Below are 22,213 nucleotides of genomic sequence, written 5' to 3'. Positions count from 1 at the left end.
GACCTTGCGCTTGCCAGGCAGGCGCTTTTGCCGCTGAGCTAAATCCCCAGCCCTCTATTTCATTTTAAATGGCAAAACTAATACCACCAGCAGACTGTAATAAGTTATGTGTATATAAAGTAATACTTAGAAAACCTTCAGGAAAGCTATAAAAAGATATACTCAAAAAAATCTACAGACTGCACTATCCAAAAAAATTGTTTAAAAAGCCAGGCTCAGAAAGATATATACTTTATGATTCTACTTATGTAAAGTGCCTAAAGCACCCAAACTCATAGAACCAGGAAGTAGAATAGTGGTTGCTAGGGGTTGGGGTAGGAAATTGGAATGTTGCTGTACAATGAGTATAAAGTTTCAATTCTATAAGATGAGATAGTCATAGAGATCTACAATACTGCAAAGATTTTTTTATTTTACGGAAAAAATAAAACAAAATGTCATAACAAAATAATAAGAGCATAACAATACTTAATACACTGCACATTGTCACCTTGAATGGAGTCACTCAGAGTACAAATTACGGGCATAAAAATTTCTTCAGACAATATTAGCACAAAGCTTTCTTTTCAATGAACTAAGAAAAATAGCAGTATAATTATCTTTTATTATTTTTCTTTCCCCCTTCATTCCTTTCCCCCTTAACCCACCCTACTTCCTCTTTCCTTTTGAAGAATTTCTGCTCATTTCACAATATCTATTATATACTTTGATCCTTGTTTACACTTTCACTTTCTCACACCAGGGCAACAATAGAATGTTTACACATGTGAGTCTGATTTATTTCAATTATGAGTACGGTCTCAAGTTGCATCCATTTGAAGTTTATCCTTTTTTTTGGCTAAGTAGTGCTTTATTGGTAAAAAGACCACATGTTTTTTTTCATCCTTCAGTTGATGAACATCTGGGTTGTTTCCAAGATTTAGCTATTACAAATTGCACTGCTGTAAACATGGGTGCACATACACTACTGTGGCATGATGTTTATAATTCTTCCAGGAAAATACACAGAAGAGGAAAAGCATGGACAAATTGGACCTCTAATCTTAGATTTGGAGGAATTTCCATGCTAATTTTCACAGTGGTTACACCAGTGCACAATACCACCCACAGTGGAGAAGGATTTCTTTATCTCCACAACCTTTCCAGGATTTGTTATTGGTTGATTTCTTAGTTCTGGCGGAACATGGAATCTCAGCATTGTTTTAATTTGCATCTCTTAAATGAAAAATGTTGAACAATTTTTCATATATTTATTTTCCCTTTGAATTTCTTCATCAGAGAATTATGAATTTATCTCAAATGCACAGTTTTGGATTGCATCAATGAATTTGAGAGAGCTGATATTTTTCAATTCTTTATATGTTCTAGATGTAAGTCTTTTGTCTGAGAGACTACTGGCTACATTTTTCCCACTCTGTGGTTTGTCTTTTCACTCTGTTGGTGATTTCTTTGGTTGTGCAAAAGCTTTTCAATCACACAAGGTGAAAGTAGTTGATTCTTTGTAGTATTCCCCATGCAACTGAGGTTTTGCACATGAAGTATTTGACTACACCTTTATCTTCAAGAGCTCTATCTATTTTCTATTTTAGAAGATTTAATGTTTCTGGCTTATATGTAGATCTTTGATTCATTTTACTTAGTCTGATGCATAGTGAAAGGTATGTTTCTAGTGTTAAATTTCAGCATGTTGAAAGCCAGTTTTTCCAGAACCATTTATTAAAGAGGCTATCTTCCTTCCAGTGAGTGTGTTTCACTCCTTTGTCAAAGATAAGATGGATTAGTGTATTTGGAACTGTTTCTGCATCTTCTAATTGGTTCCATTGATTCTCAGGTCTGTTTTGTTGCCAATACTATGATGTTTTTATTACAGTAGCTTTCTAGTACAATTTTAAGTCAGGGTTTCTAATGCCCTCTGACTTGCCTTTGTTGCCCAAAAGTTCCTTTGCTATTCTAGGTCTCTTCTCATTCCAAATAAATTTTAGATATGTTTTCGCTAGTTCTGTGAGTTGTGCTAATGGTATTTTGATTAAGATTGCATTAAATGTGTCTAACAATATTGAGAGGATGGCCATTTTTACTAGGTTGTTTCTTCCTATCCATGAGGAAAGAATTTCTTCCTATTTTCTGATATTTTCTTCACTCTCCTTTTTCAGAGTATTGTAATTTTCAATGTGTAACTCTTTTACTTCCTTTATTAGATTGATTCCTGACAATTTCATTTCTTTGGATGCTATTATGAAGAGTGTGATTTTCCTAAATTCTTTCTTAGTGAGTTTGTTTTTTGTGTACAGGGATGTTATTGATTTTTGAGTGATGATTTTGTATCCAGGTACACTACTGAATTTTGTTATTAAATCTACAAGTCTTTTGGTGGAGTTCTTGAGTTCTTCTATGTAGAATATCATGTCATTTATGAATAATGATAACTTAGCTTCTTCCTTTCCTGTCCTTATTCCTTTTATTTTTTTCTCTTGTCTATTCTCTGGTTAATATTTTCAGAACTACATTGCATAGGAGTGGTGATAATGGAAGTCCTTGTTCTTTTTCCTGATTTTTGAGTGAAAGCTTTCTGTTTTTGCCCTTTTAATATGAGGTTGCCTGTAGGCTTGTCACAGATGACTTATCATATAAAGATCATCTATTCAAATTTTTTGTGTGGTTTCTATCATGAATGCATGTCAAACTTTGTCAAATACTTTTTCTACATCTATTGAGATGATCATGTGATTTTTGTCTTTGGCTCTGTTGAGATTGTGTATCACATTAATGATTTGCATATATTGTACCATCCCTGCATTCCTGGGATGAATCCCACTTAGTCATGGTGTACAATCTTCTTGATGATTTTCTGCTTTCTGTTTGCTGGTACCTTATTGACGATTTTTGTATCTACGTTCATTAGGGCGATAGGCCTGTAGTTCTCTTTCTTGGCTGGGTCATTCTCTGGTTTTGCTATCAGGATAATACTTGCCTCTAACATTGAGTTAGGGATTATTGCTTCCCTTTCCATTTCATTAAAGAGTTTGTGGAGTACTGGCATTAAATCTTCTGCAAATTTCTTATAGAATTAATCTGTGAATCCATCAGGACCTGATTTTTTCTTTGTTGGTAAGTTTGTACTCATATTTTCAATTTCTTTCACTAATTTTAGATTATTGAGAGTTTTTATATCTTCATGATTCAGCTTTCATAATTCATATGTATCTCGGAATCTATCATTTTTTTCTGTGTTTTCCATTCTATGAAAGTAAAAACTTTTGAAGTAGGTATTGATGATTTTCTGAATTTCTATAGGCTCTGTGGTGCTTTCACCTCTTTCATTCCTCATTGCATGAATTTGAGTCTCTCATTTCCTTTTCTGGGTAAGCTTTGCTAAGAGGTTTTAATTGTGCTTATTCTTTCAAAGAACCAGCTCTTTGATTCATTAATTCTTTCTACTGTCCTTAGTGTCAATTGCATTCATTTCTGCTCTGACCTTTATAATGTCCTCCCTTGTGAGCTTTAGGCTTGACTTGCTCTTCTTTTTCTAGAAGCTTGAAGTACAACAATAGGTAATTTTTGCACGTTGTTTTTACCTGATGTGAGAATTCACTGCTGTAAGTTTCCCTCTGAGGACTGCTTTCATTACATCCTGCTAGTTCCAGTACGCCATATTGCAATTTTCACTTAACTGTAGTTATTGTTTAATTTCTTCCTTACTTTCATCTGTAACCTATTGGTTTTTCAGGAGGCTGTTATTTAATTTCAATGTGATTATGGAGATATTGCAGTTTCCTTTGCCATTAATTTCCAATTTTTTGTCCAGTTGATCTATTTGTGAAAGTTATTCCCCCATCACAATTGTATTGGTGCTTATTTGATTTTTCATGTTTGTTAGTAATTGTTTCATGTTGTCAGGTGCACTGGTATTTAGTAGCTATCTACTTCTGTTTCTTATCCTTTCTTGCAGATTTCCTTAACAAGTATGTAGTGACCTTCTCTGTCTCTTTCAATAAGTCTTGGCTTCAAGTTCACACCGTCTGCAAAAAGGTAGCTAATCCTGTTTTTTATGCATTCCTGTGGCATGGAGTATTGTTTAACATTCTTTGAGTTTCTGTCTATGAATTTCTTTTTGAGTTAAATGTGTTTCTTGAATGCAGTATATTGTTGGATATTGCTTCTTCATTCATTCTGCCAGGCTGTTTCTTTTCATTGCTGAATTGAGACCATTTACATTGAGGGTTATAACTGATCTATATCGGCTTATATTTTTCATGTTATTTTCCTGGTTACCTTTTTTTTCCTCTCTGTTTAATTACTTGTCCTAAATGGTAGCATCTTTCTATTTCTGTTGTTGATCTTGTGACTTTCATTTTGTCTTTCTTAAATATACTCCAGAGAATTCTGAAGAGCTAGTTATGTGGACATAAATTTTTTCGGTTCTTCTTTGTCTTGAAAGTATCTCATTCCTCCACTGATTTTGAAAAAGAGTTTTGTGGAGTACATCAAACTGGGTTCAAGGTTGTTTTCTTTTAGGGCTTGAAATACCTCACTCCAAGCTCTCCTTGATTTGAAGATTTGTGTTGAGAATTGTGCTGTGATTCTGATGGGCTTTCTTTGTAGGTGATTTGTTTCTTTTCTATAGCTTCTTTTAATATTTTGTTCTCTTGCTGAGTTTCTAGAATCTTGATTATTTTGTGCTTTGGTGTAGATTTATTTTGGTTATGTCTGTTTGGAGTCCCATATCCTTTATTTATTTGTATGTCAAATTGGTTGTCCACATGTGGGATATTTTCTGTCACTATTTTTGTGAAGAAATTTTTTATGGGTTTTCCATTGTGTCCAGCTTTCTCACTGACTCCAAACAATCTTATAGTTTTCATTTTTACTTCATCATGTGAATGTTGGCTTGATTTTTTCATTTTGTCTTGCTGGGGTTTTTAGGAAGTACATGGAATAAATCTCATGACCTCAGGCTTACCAGGCAGGCACTGTGCTGCTGAGCTATATTCCCAGCATTTCTCTTGCTATTTTTTAGTTATCTTTCTTTTCATGGTTGCTAGCCAGTCTTGTCTCTAGATCTGATATCCTAACCTTCATTTATTCTATTGTGTATACTTTCAGGCGAATTTTTAATATCCTGGATTTGTGTTTGGATCTGTTTCATGAGCTCCATTTCTTTCTTATGTTGGGCATTCCTGGCTTCTATCATTTTCCTGAGCTCCTCTATATTTTCTGTCTGCCTTATGTCTTTTATTTTGATCACCATTTCATTTTGCACTATAGAGATTATCTTTTCTCTAGCCTCCTTTACTTGTTTTCTCACTTCTGTTGCTATCATTTCAGAAAGTTCCAGTGGCTGGTTCCCAATTTCCTCTATCTCAATGTTTCTGGACTTGTCCTCTGTGGCATGCAGGTCTGTGGTTGTACTTTGCTTCTGTGTCTTGTCATTTCCAATTTTCTACTTTTTATTTTATTTCATTTTCTGTGTTGATGCTTGTATATTTCTTAGGGTAGATAGCTTTGTCTCTAGTATTGAGTCCTTCCAAGGAAATATCTGTCACTCAGCAATGTCTTCTGGATGTAGGTTACTCTTGGTCTTCCTGTCTATCCCAAGAACTTACCTTGCCATTGTATTAAGGCTGAGAAGTTATTATCTATTAGGCTCAGCACCCAGTCTTTTGGTACTGTACTATGCTCATGTTTATGACCCCATATAGTTACAGTGTTTTCATACACTGTAAAAAAGAGAAAAACTAATTATAAATGGTTTGACATCCAAGTTAAAGTAGTACAGTTAACAATAAAAGTAGTCTCAAGCACAGCCTGGCTACTAACAAACTGTGTTACCTATTAGCTTGATACCTTCAAGCATAGTGGCAATTTCTACAATTATATAACAAAATTCAACATATGCCAGGAACTTTTATGAATAATTTTCCCCTTAGTGAGTAATTTTATCCTGTCCCAGGTGAGCAAAGGTTAATAAGGATAGGGGACAAAATTGAGAGATGAATGAGGTCAAATATAATAGGAGCAAAGCTAAAGGGCAAAGGATGATTACCCAAGTTCTGGGAAGCTGGAGGACAAGAGAAAGCAAGGGAGTATTGAAGTGAACAAGAAACAGAAGAGATAATGCTTAACCACATGAAAGTATCATACAATCAAGTGAGATAGTTGAGGAAAGAGAGAAGGCAGATGAGTAGAAGAAAACAACAAAGAAATCTAAATCATGAGAGAAAGAGAAAGGAAAAAAGAAAAAAGAGAGGAAATAAAAAACTAAAAAGAACTACAAAAAGCAAACAAGACAAAAGAAAACAAAATACAAAACCCCATCTGGATAGAAAAAGGAAAACTGATCAAACAAATAGAGAAAAATAAAACTACTAAAATTCTTCTAGTGGCTGCAGTTCCATGGTAGGTGCAAGCCAGATCCCAGAAATGTGCTGTGTACTCCAGCCAATTTTGCCAAGTTTTTTTGGGTATAAGACTGATTTTGGCCTCTGGTTGTGGAGGCTGGGACTGGTCTTCTGTTGATCGAGTTTTCGTGAGTCATTTGGTAAAAAGTATCCAACTCATATATCCACATCCTTTGTATGTGTCTGTGTCCAAAGCACAATGCTAGTTCACCTAACTTACCAACTGCTGGCTCATATTCTCCGTGCTACTTCAGACTCTGCTGCTACACTGGTCCCACCTGCCTAGCATGTGTATGTGCACTGAAGCCTGATGCATCCCTAGTCCTAGCTGAGCTTGGCAAGTGTGTGCTCTGCATAATATTTATACTTAGCAATACTACATTGTACACTTAAATATTTGCTAAAGGTACCTCTTTCATCGAGTATTCTTATCATAAAATTAATAATAATGAGTAAATAGATACAGAGGATAGGAGAAAACTTTTGGGGATATTGTATTTATTTAGGGCATACAGAGTGTTAGTGGTTTTCCTGATGTATATTTATCTCCAAACTCAAGTTATATATATTTCATCTTTTTTGTGGGGGACATGGTTTCACTATGTAGTTCAGGCTGGTCTTGAATTCACTTTGCAGACAAGTCTGGCCTGAGTCTTGCAGCAATCCTGCTGCCTCAGACTCCTGAGTGCTGGGCTTACAGGCATGTGCCACCATGGCCAGCTCAAGTTGTGTTTTATATAGAACTACAGAGAAAATATTCAAAAACATTGCTCAGACATTCAGAATAAATAAATGGTGAGATATAGCATGTTCACAGATCAGAAGGCTTTCCAAACCTTTCCTTGGTGGCTCAAATTGCCTCCACTCTATTCTAAAACATATTTCCCCAAATTTATGTAACACTGTTATCTCAAGCCAAAGCACAAATGTGACAAATTTTCATTATCAGCCCAAAATATTTTTGCTTGATTATCTTGACTTACCTCTGGGAGCTAGAATGAGCAGATACTAAAACTATTGAAGGATAAAATCCCATAGAAATGTGGGAAAGAGACTAGTAATATTTTAAAAAAAAGTAGTTCATAGGAAAACACATCAAGAACAGATGAGCTGTGATGATTGCAGGTAACTCTACATTCTCTAGCCCCCAAATCTGCTCATCATGTAACTACTTTCACTGCTTCATGCAGTGGAATTTCCCATTAGATAGTGAATGTTCAGTAAAAATACTTCCAAACACTTATAGCTTATATTTAGAACATGAGTGTGAATAATGAGGAATCCTCAAACATATTACCACTCTCCACATTGAGATCTTTGTATAAAATCATCAGTATATGAATCTTTGAATTATGTGCCCCTGGAAGACAGAAAAATGACCATTTCATCTTTACATCATCTTATATCGCTCAGAACATCATCACCTTGCACAAAATGGCTCATATGTTTATATACATAATTTTACTCAGAACTCGAGAGTTTAATGTAAAATATTTCTATTTTGCACAAGAAAAGGAATTGGAATGTGGTGGGTTCAGAGGTACACTCCTTGAGTAGAAGAAAGTTCAGAAGGGAAAGGCTTTCATTACTTTTTCTATTCTAGGATCACTGATCTCTTCTCCAGCTCTGCTAAGAAAAGAAAAAAGGATTGCTGAAGAGTAAATCCACAGAAACTGCATGAGAGTGCAAGTACAAAATTTTAAAAAAAGGATGCTGTTAAAGAATCACTTTTTATTCTGTACTTGGCCATGATGCACATTTTTAAGTATGCACAAGTAGGCCTAGCAACTCATAGAATTAGAGTAAAAGAGGACAAAAGATAGACTTGCTTGCACATCTCCATATACAAAGTACATGGCACTGTGAACTTATGTTTTGGAGAAAAGAGAAATACTACTTTAGTATAGAATGCAGGTGATTGACTGCAATTTATCTGTTAACTTAATGCACTTTCCAGAAGTTTAGCACATACTGAATCATCCAATAATGTAGTCAGTAAATAAAATTATTCTATATAACTGTGTGCATAACTTATCAGACAACCTCATGAGGGAGAAAAAGGAACAGGTTAAAAATTTGGAAGTTGTGGGTCTTCAGTCATATTGTCAACTAAGAATTTAGAAATCCTTCATGACATGAACCACAGGCTTACTTTAGTCCACACCCAGTTTTCATGGCTTTGCACCACTTGTGGACAAGACAGAGACTGCCTGATACCTATCACTAGTCCTGGGCATCCTGGTTTTCCATGAGGAGCTCCAATCACATTAAAGTCTCTGCTGATTAACCAGAACTCCATGGGTGCTCATTCAGTACCAGGTGCACTGGGTGCAATGGAGTTTTCACCTTGTATATCACCAAAGATCGGGCAGAATCCCTTCTCAGTACATTAGGTCAGTTCTCTGTCTGATTGGCAGCAAGGATTAAGTTTGCTGACTTGCCCTGTGTTCCTGATGCCTGTGAGACGCCACCTAGCACCAGGTACCCTCACTGGACCTGCAGGAATCTCGCCATATTAGTCTAAGATGTACCTGGGCCTACTCTGTGTGCCTGAGGTGACAAAAATCTCCACCTGCTATATTGAACTTGTCCAATGGACCCCAAAATACACATAAGGTAGAAAGCATTCATCCTCAACCAGCAGAAATCTATGACAGGTTCCTCAGAACCCAAGGCTCCACATCTCACCTAGTCTGATCCCCCAATTCAAAAGTAACCACATACACAGGATTGTGGAGAGGGATCCTCTTGAACTGAGTAACCACTGTACAAACTCACAGATTATAAGGAGGAATAAAAAAATATTACGTACAAGAATAAGACTACTGGGCCTGGAAGAAAAACTAGAAATATCATACACAGGGACATTTCTCTCTATATATCTCTTTTCTTTTCCATTTGTTTGACTCAGTTTTTTGTTTGTTTGCTGATCTATTAGTATTTATTATTTCACTATTTTTTTCTTTTGGCAGAGGTTGGAATTTTACCAATTTTCTTCTTGCCCATCACTATTTAAAATACTACTTTGTTCTTCATCTCTCACCATCACAAGAATGACTCTTAGTCCTAGGAAACCTAAGAAGCCTTGCTGAGCTGCCCAAGAGGTGTGAGATACCACACTCTATGCCCTACTCCCGTGACAAGAAAGCCTCTTGGTGCCATCATGGGAGAAACCCAGAGTCATGGGAAATCTAGGGAGCTTCAAAAATGACAAAACAAAGGAAACAAATGTAATCTCAGACCTCCACCCAACCCAGAAGAAGTCCAGGAGACATCAACATAGAAGAATTTGGAAATCACACACCTGAAATTTCTGAAATGATAGAAACTGAGGTAGAGAAGCAGCTACAAAATGCTATAGAAGAAATCAGATCAAAATAATCACTCAGCTAAAAAAAGAAATGACAACCATAATGAAAGAATTGTGCAACATATCAAAAGAAGACAGATTTAAAAAGAGAAGCATAGAAAAATGATGGAATCCTTGAAAGAGTGATATAGGAAATAATCAGAATTCATGAAACAGATTCAAAGAGATATTCAGAAAATTAAAAATTTCATTGAAAGCTGGCAAAACCACTTGCATGAAACTGAAGATAGAATTTAAGACCTTGAAGACAGCATTGCAATTAGTGGTGAGGAAAGGAAAGATCTCCTACAAATAACAAGGAATCAGAAAATAACAATTCAACACGTGCAAGACGAGGCAAAGAAAAACAGTATAAGACTGATAGGTGTTAATGAAAGAGCAGGAGGCAACATGAATGACATAACAAGACTATTTGCAGAAGTAATACCAGAACATTTCCCAAGCATGGGAAAAGAATCTGACATACAGAATGTGAGGCATATAGGATTCCAATTAGCCATAACCAAAATAAATCTGCACCCAGACACATAATAATCAGGACCCCAGATGTTCAGCAAAAGAGCAGAATATTAAAATCTGTTAGAGAAAAGAAACAGATCACTTATGAAAGAAAACCCACCAGACTCATGGCATATTTCTCATTGCAAGCCATCAAGTCAAGAAGAGCTTGGAGTGAAGTATTTCATGTCCTGAAAGAAAACATCTTCCAACTCAGGTTGATGTACCCTGCAAAATAATCTTTCAAAATTAATTGAGAAATGATACTTCTATGACAAAGAACAGCTGAAGAAATTCATAACAACCAAATGAAATCTACAAAGAGTACTGAAAGATATTCTAGAAGGATAAAAATGACAACAACTGCAAGAACAACAGTACAAAAGAACCATCAAACAGGGCATGTGTAGTGGATTGATAACTGGTAGTCAACTTATAACCCCCAGCTAAACTGAGTAAGCATGGTGCTGGATGTGGGAGGCCTACCTGGAAACTGTTGCCAGCAGCATGAAAGGCAGTCCAGGAGAAGAAGAAAAAAGGGAACAGCCTTTTTTGGGGGGGAACAAAAGAGGCCGTTGAAGCTGGTGGAAGCTGTAAGGAGCTGTTGGTTGTTATGGAAGTCATCATGCTGGCTTTCTGATGATCTTGGCTGTTTTCATCCTGAGGAGCTTGGGACCTCATTGGCATTCATTGAGAATGGCTTTGGTTCAACTTGGGGGAGCTCTGGTCCTCATCTTGCACATTGCTTCCTGGCTCTGGAGGAGAAGGTGGTGCGCTGCCAGTCTCCAGAAGAAGCTTGCAGTGTTGGCTTCCCTGATGGGAACCCAGCCATCTTGATCATCAGAGGAGTTCAGGACCTCCCTGTTGCTTGGGGTGGCTGTGGTACATTTTGGGGGAGCACTGGCTCTTCTGAGCATTGCTTCCTGGCTCCAGTGTAGATCCCTCAACCTGTAAGCTCAGATCCTTCATCCCTCTGGCACAGACTTCCTAGAGTCCACCACTGGGCTTTGGGCCTTCCCAATGCAGATCTGTGAAACAGGCCTCCATGAGACATTGTTGTGGGCTCTGGGCCTCCAGTTAGATTAATGAGAGGCACTGTTATGAGCTCTAGGTATGCAGCTGGACTCTAGACTCATGTAGAACATTTTCATGGGATCCAGGCCCTCACTTGGATTCCTTGGTCTTGATGGGTGGACAGATTTCCTGTGCTCTTTCGTATATCATTCTTTGGGTGACTATTATAAATAATCATATAAAATATGTGCCCTGTATTATATATTGTTTCACCTTGCACAATAACCTCCAAACCAACACAGCATGCAATTAAACAGAGGGGGAAAATAGGGAACCAACATTAAGAAAATATGACAAAGACAAGCCAATACATATCAGTAATAACCATTAAAGTAGGGGGCCTCAATTCACCAATCAAAAGAAACAGACTGGGATCAAGAAACAAAATTCAACAATATGCTGTATATCAGAAATACATTTAACGCAAAAGGAAATTCATAGACTGAAAGTCAAAGGATAGAAAGCAATACTCCACACAACAAGAACCCAGAAAAAAGCAAGGTAGCTATTTTGTTTCTAGACAATGTGAACTTCAAATCAAGAATTATCAAAAAGGATAAAGAAGGTCACTAGGTACTTGTTAGGGGAAAGCTGTAAGAGGAAGAGATAACAATCATAAATATATATGCACCAAATGTAGGAGCAGCCAACTATATAAGACAAATTTTAATAGACATGAAAAATCAAATAAGCAATAAGACATTTGTAACAGGTGACTTTAACACCCCATTGTCACAAAGAGATAGATCAACTAGACAAAAAATCAGCAAAGAAATAATGAAACTAAACCACACATGTGAACAATTGTACTTAGTATACCTGCAGAGAGTATTCCGCCCAACAACAATGGAATACACATTTTTCTCAGCTGCACACAGGACGTTCTCTAAAATAGACAATATACTAGCACATAGAACATGCTTAAGTAAATACAAAGGAATTGAAATTATCCTATGCATATTATCAAACCATACTGCAAAGAAATTGGAAATTATTGACAAAAGAAATTGCAAAAACTTCATAAATACATGGAAATTAAATAACATCCTCCTGAAAAGCCAAAGGGTCACAGATGAAATGAAAGAAGATATTAAACAATATTACAATCAAGTGAAAATGCAAATACAAACTACTGGGACCTTTGGGATGCAATGAAAGCAGTCCTCAGAGGGAAATTTATAGTAGTGAATTCCTATATCAGGAAAACAGAACAAGCACAGATAAACAACCTTATGCTGCACCTCAAACTTCTAGAAAAAGAACAGCAAGTCAAGCCCAAAGCCCAAAGTAGAGAGGAAATTATAAAGATGAGAGAGGAAATAAACACAACCAAGAGTAAGAAAACAATACAAAGAATTAATGAATCAAAAAGGTGGTTCTTTGAAAAAATAAATAAAGCTGATAACCCCCTAGCCAACCTTATCAGAAAAGGAAAGAAATACTCAAATTCAAACAATAAGGAATGAAATGGGTGAAAGCACTGCAGATGCTGTAGAAATTCAGAATATTATCAATACTTACTTAAAAAATCTTTATGTTCAAAAGGTGGAAAAAACAGAAGAAAGGGACAGAATTCTAGATACAGATGCATTACCAAAGCTGAATCAAGAAGACAAATATTCTGAATAATGCAATATTAGTCTACGAAATTGAAAACATAATAAAAAACATACCTACAAAAAAAAGACCAGCTGATGCATTCACAGCTGAATACTAGAAGAAATTTAGAGATGATTTAATGCCAATTCTTCTCAAACTCTTTAATGAAATAGAAAGTGAAGCAACTTTTCCTTAACTCATTCCTGGAGGCAAGTATTACACTGATATTAAAACCAGAAAAAGACCCGACCAAAAAGAAAACTATAAGCCAATCTCCCTAATGATCATAGATCCAAAAGTTCTCAATAACATACTAATAGAATGCAGCAAATCATCAAGATTATACACCATGACCAAGGGATATAGGGATGGTTCAATATACACAAATCAATAAATGTAATATATCATATCAAAAGAAACAAAGACAAGAATTGCATGATCATTTCTGTAGATGCAGAAAAAGTGTTTGATGAAGTCCAATGCTCATTCATGATAAAACCATACAGAAAATAGGAATAAATAGACTATACCTCAATCTGATAAAAGCTGTCTATGACAAAACAGCCAACATCATACTAAATGGATCATAACTGATAGCTTTCACTTTAAAATCAGGAACAAGATGAGGATTTCCACTGTCACCACTTCTATTCAACACATTTCTAGGATTATTAGTTAGAGAAATTAGACAAGGGTTAGAAATAAAAGGAATAAGGATAGGAAAGGAAGAATTGAAATTATCATTATTTGCAGATGACATGATACTCTACATGGAAACCCCCAAACTCCACCAAATGATACATAGAATTAATAAATTCAGGAGCATAACTGGACACAAAGTCAACACTCAAAAATCAATAGCATTCCTATACACAAACAACAAACATGCTGAGGGACAAATTAGGGAAACCACACATTTCACTATAGCATCCAAAAAACTGAAATACTTAGGAATCAATCTAACAAAATAAGTAAAATATGTATACAGTGAAAATTGCAGTACTATAAAAACAGCAATTAAATAGGACTTTTGTAAATTGAAACATGTTCATTGTTCATGAATAGGAAGAACCATCATTGTAAAAATGGTCAACTACCAAAATTGTTATACAGATTCAATGCAATCTCAAGCAAAATATCATTAGTATACATCACAGACCTAGAGAAAACATTCTTAAGAATTAATCTGGAACCAGAAGAGACCCAGAATAGCAAAAGCACTCCTGGGCAACCAAGGTAAGGCAGGAAGCATCACAATCCCTGATTTGAAATTATACTGAAAAGCTACTGTGATAAAATCAGCATGGTACTGACAAGATCTGAGGATCAGTGGAACAGACTAGAAGATACAGCCATAACCACAAAGACACTCAGCCACCTTATCTTTGACAAACGGGTCAAATAAGTTCATCATATAAAAGATAGCCTCTTTAATAAATGATGCTGGAAGAATTGGCTCTCCACATGCCAAAGAATAAAACTAGACCCATGTGTATCACCATGCGCTAAACTAAAGTCAAAATTGACTAAAGATTATTAAATATTAAATATTTAAACAGAAAAATTTAATCTATTGGAAGAGAAAGTAGGTAGAAATCTTGAAGATATAGGGGAAGGAAGAGCATTCAAGAACAAAAGCCAAACTGCACAGGATACACTTCAAAGAATCAAAAACTGGGATCTCATTTTATTGAGCTTTTGCACATCAAAAGAAATCACCGACAGAGTAAAAAGAAAGCTCACAAATTGGGAAAAATTTTATTCCACTGTCCCTCAGACAAAGGACATATCTAGAATATATAAAGAATTTAAATATCAGGCCTCCAAAATTCAAAGACCCAATACAAAAATGGGCATCTGAGATGAATACATATTTCTCAGTTGAGGAAATACAAATGGCAAATAAATACATGAAAAAATGTTCAGCATCATTAGTCATTCAAGAAATGCAAATTAAAGGAATACTGAGATTCCATCTCACCCAGAAAGAATGGCTATCATTAAGATATCAACCAATTACAAATGCTGGAGGGGTTTGTGGGGATAAGGAACTCCTCTCCACTGTTGGTGGGAGTACAGACTATTGTAAAAATTGTTGAAAACAGTGTGGAGAATACTCAATAAACCAGGATTAGAAGTCCCTTTCAACCCAGATATTTCCCTCCTGGGTATTTTTCCAGAAGAACTGAAAACATCATACCCCAGTGATATATGTGCATCCATATTTATATGTGCAGCATAATTTGCAATAGCTAAATCTTGGAAAAACCCCAAATGCCTGTCAACTGAGGCATGGATAAAAACGATGTGGTATTTTTTATACAATGAAGTATTACTCAGCTGTAAAGAAAGATAAATTTGAGGTTTTTATAAGTAAATGCATGCATCAAGAGACCATACTCATAAATGAAATAAATGACCTGCATTTGTAAACATCATATTGTCTCCCTAGTGTAAATACCTGAAAGAGCAAATAAAATCTGAAAGGCACAATACGTATTGTGAAAGGTAAAAAATTCCTCAAAAGGAAAGGACTGGTATGAGGAAAAGGAGAAAAGGAAAGAAAGAAAAGAAAGGAAAAGAAAAGAAAGAAAAAAAGAAACAAAGAAGAAAGAAAGAGCAAAATATATATACAAGATAGCTCAAATAATTGTATTACTACTTTCTATTGGTTTATTGAAAGGAGTAGTTAATGTTTAATGATTTGATCAATCTTACATGTCTATATCTGGTTATTTGAGCAAGTACTTTGAAAATAACTTCATGAACTACAACAAACGTTGATTTTCTATCATCATTTTTTGAAACTCTCTTTTTATTGTTGTGTTGTTTTGTTTTTCTTTGTTTTTTATTTTTGTATTCTTTTCTCTTTAGAAAATATTACTGTGTTATATTTTTTGAAGAGGTCCTCCATTTCTCTCACTCTTTCTCCCTCTCTCCCTTCTGTTGTTTTTCTCTCTTTCAACTTATTCCATTAGCATTTTTCTTATTTTCTTTTCCTTTAGTTTAATCTCTACTCATTATTTATCCTTTCATTAGTTGGGTTTCATTGTTAGTGTTATCTAATATTACTAACTTCCTTGTCCTCCTTAATAGGACATTTTACATCAATCTTTCTTCAGTTTTCACAAATGTTCTGTTCCTTAATTTTTCACAATATATTTTTTCTTTTTTCTTTATGCTTCCATACCCATACCTTTTAACCTTATGAATCTGTAGGTAGTTAACTTTATCTTACTACAGGTGAATACTGCTGAATGGTGAAAGAAAGTAAAATTGTTCTTTTGAGCAGATAGTTACATAATTGTTTGAGTTTTCTTAAATTTTGTTTTGTAACTATAGCTCTTTGATCTATGGTTAAAGGTGGAGAAATGTTAGCAATTATAGTTTGTCATCATCCAGTTGTGTTTGATGCTTTTGTTATTGATGATTGTACTACATCAGCCAATGTGAAATAGTTACTGTAATCAATTTTTGTATGCTAATACCAAGGTTGTGTGGGGTCCTAAACAACACACTTCAGTCACAAACAAGTGAGTGATGGGACAAACAAATTGCAACCTCTCATCCCTAATAAACAAAGGTGATAAGATCCTGGGACAGACTCAAAAGCCAAAGACTTGCTATACTTAGAGGAAAGCTCTGAAAAATAGTCATTGCCTAAAGAATTCTCCATACTAGTAATAAAGTTTCTCATTAGAAGAAATTTGTTTACTCACAGAAAACAAATAAACAACAACAACAACAAAATATAAAATGAGAAAACATGGAAACAAAGTGAACCTAAAACCTTTCAACTCCTCCAAAGCAAATCCATTGAGGGTCATTGAAATCAAAAACCATAGAGCTGAAATTTCTGAAATGTTGGCAGTGGAAATATCAAAGCAGATGGATGAAACATTTGATGAATCCTAAGCAGATATAATTGCACAGTTTATGAAAGATGTGATGACCCCAATGAAGAACATAGTAAACCTAGAGTACATACAGATAAGAAATAGATCTAAAGAGAAACATGGAAACCATGAAGGCCCATCTTAGTTACTTTTCTTGTTGCTGAGACAAAACACCTGCTACTCAAAATTAAAGTTGGAAAGGGTTATTGTAGTTCACAGTAGAGATTTCAGTTCATACTTGGTTGGCTTTAAGTCAGGGTGGCATGACAGAGGGACATTGCAGGGGAGAAATAGTTCATGGCAGGCAGAGGGAAGCAAAGCAGAAGGCAGCAAGCAGTGAAGCAGCAAAGCAGCAAGTGACAAGCTACAACAACAGCAGCCCATTTTCTGGCCCTTAAATTATATTCAGTGTGGGCCTTCCCATTAGCCACATTCAGAACTCTGTAAAGCCAACCAGTGGCCTAATTTATTAACCACACACCCTCAATTCCAATATCACCCACTCTAGATCCAGCCACCTCTGAAATGTCTCACAAGAGGATTTGGGGGAACATCTAGACAGAAACCATAACAATGTCCAACACAGAACACAACAGGATTCCATAAAACAGTATCAAAAAGAAACTTAGAAGATTCAAAATTCTATTTAAAGTATACACTTCAGATTCATTCAATATGAAGATAGAATATCAGACCTAGAAGACAGTTGCGGTAAGTGCTCATCAAGTGAGATACTTCTTCAAAATAGTAAAATGGCATTCAAATCAATCCAATAGCTTCTAGTCAATGCAAAGTAAAGTAATATAAGATTGATTGTAATCAATGAAAATCAGAAGACAGCACAAAGAGCATAAAAACCTGTTCACAGGAGTAATAGCAGAAAATTTTCAAAGTATGGAAAAAGAATTTGACATACAGGTTATTGAGACATATAAAAATTCAAAGATTTCAAGCTAAAAATGATAAGAATAGAAAAAGAAGTTCATTAAATATTGGTTAAGGAATAATTCAATAGGAAGAGATAATAATTATTAATATTTATGCAAAAGCACAGTCAGCTCCATAAAACAAATGGAAATGAACATGAAAAATAAGATAAAAAAACAGTAAAATTCTAGTAGGGAACCACAGTACCACACTATCACAAATGGATTGATCAATTACACCAAAAATTAACAAAGTAATGTCAGAATTAAAACAAAACTTCAAACGAATAGAGTTACATAGATAGAGTTCCCATTCAAATACAACACAATACACATATTTCTTAACAGAACATGGAACTTTCTCCAAAATAGACCACTTAGTAGCCCATTAAGCATGCTTAAGTAAATGTAAAGGAACCCAAATTATCCCACGCATATTATCAGATGATAGTGCAAAGAATCTAGAACTCAAAAGCAAACTCACTCCAGATCTTATATGAACACATGAAAATTAAACACTCGCTTGAATAATCAGTGAGTCAGATGAAATTAAAGAGGACATTAGAGAGTTCCTATAAACAATAATTCAAATCTATGGGATACAATGAAAGCCGTCCTAAAAGGGAAAAATAAGCAGAGAATTCTCACATCAGAAGAACAGACCGGGGCTGGGGATTTAGCTCAGTGGCAAAAGCGCCTGCCTGGCAAGCGCAAGGTCATGAGTTCGGTTCCTGGTACAAAAAAAAAAAAAAAAAAAAAAAAAAAAAAAAAAAAAAAAGAAGAACAGACCAAGATCAAATAAATAACTAATAATGCACATAAAGGTCCTAGAAAAACAATAGCAATCCAAACACAAACCAAGTGCAAGGAAGAAAACTACAAATATTGGAGCATAGATAAATGAAATTGAATCTACATACAATAATACAAAAAATCAATAAATCAGTTTATTCTCTTTTTAAAAAAGTAGACAAACCTTTAACCAGTCTTACAAAAATAAGGAAAGAAAACACTGAAATCAGTGCAATTATAAATGAAAATGGCAAAATCGTGACAGATTCTGTTGAAATCCAGAAGATCATTAATAACAAATTTGAGAAACTGTACTCTAATAAAATGGAAGATTCAGATAAAATGGATGTCCCTAGATATATATGAACTACCAAACCTGAAACAGGAAACATAAAAATCCTGAATAATGAATACTAGCCAAGAAAATTGAAGAAATAATGAAATATCTACGAACTAGGAAAGCCAAGGTCCCAGTGAATTCACTGCCAAATTCTATAAGTACTTGAGAGAAGACTGAATGCCAATACTCCACAAACTCTTTAATGAAATTTAAATGGAAGCAGTACTTACAAGGTTTTTCCTGTAATCTAGAATTACCCTGATTCCAACACAAGAAAATGAAAAACCCAAAAAGAGATCTGGTCAATCTTATTAATGAACATAGATGTAAAATTCCTCAATATGACAGTGTCAAAAAGAATGCAACCAATCATCAGAAAGATCATACTTCATGACCAAGTAGGATTTATTCCAGCAATAAAGGGATACTTCAACAGATGCAAAGTAATAAATGTAATACAGCACAGAAACAGAAGCAGGGACAAAAATGACATGATCATCTCAATAATGCATCTATAACAATGTCTAACAACATGCTAAGTGGAAAAAACCTGAAAGCTTTCCTTCTGGGAACAAAACAATAATGGCCACTATCACTATTCCTGTTCAACATAGTTCTCAAAACATTGGCCAGAGTAATTTCACAAGACAAAATATTAAAAAGGACATGAAAAAAGGCAGTTTAAATTATGATTGTCATTGACATGATCCTCTACATAATAGACCTTAAAAATTTCAGCAAAAGACTACTAGAATTAATAACCAAATTCAATAGAACAGCAGCATACAAAAACAGCAGCATACAAAACCAGCATTTGAAAGTCAATACCATTCCAGTACTTCAATAATAAACTCTGCTAGCAAAAAAATAAGGGACCTTTCACAATAGAACCAAGGAAAATGAAATACTTAAAAATTAACCTTAACAAAGAAGTGAAATACTGTTACAATGAAAACAGCAGTACTCTGTAAAAGGAAATGAAAGATAACATCAGAAAATAGGAAGATATCCATTCCTATTCCTCAATAGGTAGAACCAAGATAGTTTAATATGGCTATATTTTGAAATCTTTTACCCAAATTTAACAAAATCCTCATCAAAATTCAAATCAAAATCCCAACACCATACCACTCAAAACTAGAAAAAGCAATCCTAATTTTATATATAGAATGACAAAAACAATTCTGTGTGACTAGGTCAGACAGGAGCATCACAATCCGACTTCAAATTTCACTGCAAGCTATGGTGATGAAAATAGCAAACTATTGGCAAAAACGGGAATTGTAGATCAATTGAACAGAATATAGAATGCAGACACAACTCTAGGCACACTCTAATACCATGTCTTTGACAAAGGTACCAAATCTTTTCACTGCAGGAAAGGTAGCCTCTTTATTAAATGATGCTGGGAAAGATGTCTATCCACATGCTGAATATTGAACCTTGACTGATATTTCTCACCATTCACTAAACTAAGATCAAAATGCATCAGAAATCTACAATATTAAAAATAGACACTTTCAAAAGTTACTTCTATTGGTAGATGTTTGCTATATATAATTATCACATTCATCATAGGGAATTTGTACCTGTACATAATATATTTTAATTCCTTTTTTTTTTTTTTTTTTTGTTTTTGGTTTTTCTCCAGTACCAGGAACCGAACTCACGACCTTGCGCTTGCCAGGCAGGCGCTCTGCCGCTGAGCTAAGTCCCCAGCCCCTTTAATTCCTTTTTATCCATTCCCCTCTCCTCCCTTCACCCCTTCTTCCTCTCTTCATTTACAAAACTTTGCTCCTATTGTTTCCCTATTCCCTTCCTTCACTTACCCCATCCCCTCCCTCTTTTCTCTTTTCATTTGAACATGTTCTTCCTACTTCCCCACACTGTCCACCAATTTACTTTTCATTTATACTTTGTGTTTCTTACACAAGAGAAACAATGTAATATTTAAACATGTGTGTCCAATTTATCTCATTTAAAATTATGTTCCCAATGTGCACCCTTTTATCTAAAATTTCCTCAAATATATCCTTCTTTATGGCAGAGTACTACTCCATTTTATATTAAAGTGTTTTTTAATAGATACGTCTATCAATGAGTACATGGGCTGTTTCCAAGATATTATTATTATGAATATATATTAATTACTATAAATTGTGTTGCTATAAGCATGGGGGTGCATATAGCTCTGTAGTATGATGCTTTTTAACTCTTTTGGGAGATATCAAGAAGTGAAATAGCTGGGTCAAATAAAACCTCTAGTTTTAGTTCTTTCAGAACTCTCCATACCGATTTCTATAGTGCTTGTGCCATTTTACATTCCCAACAGCAATGGAGAAGGGTTCTGTTTTTCTCTATAACCTCACTAGCATTTATTATTAGTGATTGCATAATACCTGTTTTTTTCTGGAGGTGGAATCTCAGTGTTATTTTAATTTGCACTTCTCAAATGACCAGTGATATTGAATATTTTTTCATACATGTATTTCATACAAGATTAAAACAGAAATACTTGATCTACTGGAGACAAAATATGTACAACTCTTAAAGACATAGTTGTAGGCAAAGACTGTAGGGACTCAGTGATCTCTTGGTAGTCCCTGGGAGAAAATGGCTAGGGGATTTAGAAAATAAGGACAAGAGACAAAAATTGGGGTCAGGTGGAGTGGTCTCTTTACCGGATGAGTAAGAGAACTAAACAATAACAGTAGGGGCATTTATTTACACTCTTGCAAAGTTAGTATCATGAGACACAAGGTTGCCTAGCAGCTAATGACTGAAATTGTCCAGGCTGGAGGCTTTTCTCAAGACTAAGATAGCTTGACTGCTTTAGGAACTCTGGCTCTGTCTTGCCCTCACATATGACCAATTTGCCGCTTCAGCCATTCCCAGCAAAAGACTTTATGAACAGAACCTTGGTTGCATAAGAAATAATATCAAGAAACAACAAATGGGATCACATGAAATTCAAACCTTCTTCACAACGAAGGAAACTACCAACAGAGTCAAAGAGACAATTGAAAAGAATTGGAAAAAATTTTTCCAACTACTCTTCAAAGGGGTAATACCTGCAATATGTAAACTACTCAGAAAAATTAGATTACCCAATTTTATTCTTTTTATTTTAAAAATAAAAGGAGGAAAACATTAACAGACAGACAACCTTTCTTAAAATAGCAAAAGAACAGTACAGACAATACAGAGTTACAAAGTGGTAGGAAATTAACAATGCTTGTATTACATATTGATATCTTCAAAGTGATTTCTCGTGAAAACAGAGACATGGAATATTGATCAATCAAGGACTCATTAACAGT

General features: G+C 35.0%; 1 pseudogene; it reads left to right on the top strand.

Moving 5' to 3' along the window:
* Positions 1 to 22,213, top strand: part of LOC102029236 — a 99,082-nt pseudogene that overhangs the window by 1,948 nt on the left and 74,921 nt on the right.

Source organism: Chinchilla lanigera, unplaced genomic scaffold (assembly GCF_000276665.1).
Source record: "Chinchilla lanigera isolate Chin_1 unplaced genomic scaffold, ChiLan1.0 scaffold00161, whole genome shotgun sequence".
NCBI lineage: Eukaryota > Metazoa > Chordata > Mammalia > Rodentia > Chinchillidae > Chinchilla > Chinchilla lanigera.
This window is presented reverse-complemented; position numbering and strand designations above follow the sequence as displayed.